Source organism: Fukomys damarensis, unplaced genomic scaffold, assembly GCF_012274545.1.
Source record: "Fukomys damarensis isolate Sample0158 unplaced genomic scaffold, DMR_v1.0_HiC HiC_scaffold_16, whole genome shotgun sequence".
Taxonomy (NCBI): domain Eukaryota; kingdom Metazoa; phylum Chordata; class Mammalia; order Rodentia; family Bathyergidae; genus Fukomys; species Fukomys damarensis.
Window position 1 is genome coordinate 38,900,741 of NW_022900928.1, and position 2,987 is coordinate 38,903,727.

Genomic DNA, 2,987 nt, shown 5'->3' on the forward strand with positions numbered 1-2,987 from the left:
GTGTGTGTGTGTGTGTGTGTGTGTGTGCGTGTGTGTGTATTACACAGATTTAATTAACTTGCCAAAGTAATCCAAAGCAAACTGAATTGACTAACATGTATCAACAGTTCATTTTAGCAAATTAAGTCAGATGTGAACAGTTTAATTAGACAAGTTAATAAAGATGCAATCTTTGAAGTTATGTTTAGCTCTCAAATGAATGTGATGTTTCTTTTCACATTGGTTCTAGAGACAAAAGAAATAAGCTGCAAGTATAAACCTTCTCTCAGCCTCCAACTTCAACCAAAAAGACCCCTTTTTTGCTGGATCAGCTTTTAGAGGAGGCTAGGATTTGAAAGAAAAATTTAAGTAATGATAGAATAGAAAAAGGAAAATAGACATTAAACTGATCTACATAATATAGAATTAAGACAGAGAGAAATGAGATATTATATTCTAGATAAACTAAATTTGGGACAATTTTGGAGATCTTGAAGGGCAAAGAGCAAGGAGGACCATGCACAAGAGTGGTAAAAGTGCATGAGACAGGAAAAGCAAATGCCAAATAATTTTTATTTTTCACTACCTTCCTAATGTTTTCTAACAGACATCAATAAAACTTGAAGTTTCACTTGGATTATTTTAAATTCAGAACTAATATTCTTTCTATGTGAAACTATGCAAAGATCGAATGAGTAGGCAGTTGAGACTTACATGGTTTACATACTGAATATTAAATAGCTGGCGTTTTTCAACATTAGCTGTCATGTATACCTACTTTCATGTTCAAACATGTGTAGTTAGCCTGGTCAGTTATCTAATAAATACTTCCTGATATTCAAATGGATCAAAAAGGGAGAGTGATTGTATTAGAGCAAGTCCATCCTCCCTTCTGGGAGAAAATAAAGTATCACTTTTATGCTGTCTCAACAAACAAAAGATAATATTCTCATATAATATCAAAGGTCTATGATATGATATGGGGTATGATAGGGAGATAGAATCTCAGAGAGAGAAAATTTGTGTTCACAATTGTGGGCCCTGTAACTCATTACATGCTGTTTTGAGGTCAAGGCATGTGTCACTTCATTTACATACAATTACTACAGTAGTCTCTGTCTTTCACGCATTTGGTTAGTTATGCTTCTGGGTAATTTCATAATAGTGATCTTAGTCATTGCCTGAGTCAAGAACATCTTTGAAAACTATGGACCATCCTAGAAGCATGCATACAGATAATAGATACTTAATCACTTGTAATTTTATAAGTTCATGGATCTTCTGGATACCGGCTTCAAAATTTCTACATCTTTCTAAAACACCAAAAACTTGTAAAAAAGATGCCCTTGTATTGTCATAAGCCATAAACTGCCAAAGCATTGTGGTTCTTCTTTCTTTATAACAAAGCTACTACACCCAAGATAGATAAAATTTCTTAAATAAAGATACTGCTCATCCAGTACTAACAAGTGTTATGTAACAAGGAAACTAAAAACCAGTATTTTCGTGATATAGAATATTGAGTCAAAGAAACACTTCTTAGTACTCCTAGGTAATTGAAAAGACATGTAGTTTTTCCCTACCCCACATGAAGAAAAAGTAGGCCAAAAATCATGGAAAAAACAATTGAGCATCTGTGGAGTTGTAATTAATTATTTCACTAAAGTTTTTAAATGCATGCATCTTTGTTCCATAGCTCTAGGGAACTCTTAAGCTATGGATCAAAGTGCAAATCAACAGCAGGATTACTTTTTTTTCAGTTGAACGTAAATGTTGAAGTTTTTAATGGGAAACATTTGTCTTCATAAAGTTTAAATGTATGGTGCTCCTTTTGGAATGTATTTCTTGTGTTCAGTCAAGGGTTCATGATTGTAATTTGTTGTATATCTACTAGTTCTGCCACCAGGAAATATTTGTTACAAGATTTAAATGGGATCCTCTATATAAAGCTTTTATCACAGGATCTGGCACATGGAAAGAGCTTAAGACAAAGTAATGTCAGGCCCTCCAAAGGCAGCAGAGGAAATTTTACTGCTGCTCTGAAGATGCACCTACCATTACAGATGATTTTTGGTGGCCTGGCTACCAGTACAGATTCTGACCCATGGCTGGAACAAAGAACTCACTGAATTCCAATTCTTGATTTATTTTCATGTCTTGTTTGGGTACAGCAGGAAGCACATTAAATGGTAACAGTGTCCTTTAGCTCCTCATCCCTGGTTGAGAGAACAGGTCTGCATACCACTGTTAAGACAGCTTGCTGTGTATTTTTACATGATTAATTTCATGGCTGCTTCTTTCACAGCAGGAGTAGACTATCAGGGATCTGCCTGAAGATGGTGCCATCTTTCTCACCTGCTGTGCTTCCCTTCACTTTCCTTTTAGAGGGGCACAGTGGAAGGGAGGTGGCACCTAGGAGTCACTAAGTTGGAGCTTACCAGATCTGACACTCTGTGGGTGTAGACACATTCCTAACGGGGAGCACAGACACTCACATACAGCAGGGAAGTTCGTCATCATAATCATCATCTGAAAAGGCTTAGAAATCTTTTAACCTACTCTCCTTGATCTACCTTTACAGTCTTATTTCCACTGCTGCCTTCCCCACGCCTTACAGTTCAGCTAAATTAAATATTCGTCTTTTCAAATTTTGGTTTTAGCCTCAACTTTTCACTTGAACTCCAGAATTGCATATTCAGCTGCCTAGTTAATAACTCCACCTGGATGGCAAACATGTGATCCCAAACTTATCATGTCCAAAAGTACACTCTTGCCATACTTTCCACTAACATATTTTGTCCACTGAATTTTCTTAGGTTTTTATAAGATTACCCTATTTTCTGGAAAAGCGAAGCACCTGTTTTCTTCATCTCTTGGGCAGATGGGTGTGTTCAGCCTAAGAACTGCAGTGTGGGAGCTGGGGATTTAGCCCAGTGGTTCTAATGCCTGCCTTGAAAGTGCAAGGACCTGAGTTCGATACCTGGTATTAAAAAAAAAAAAAAAAAAAA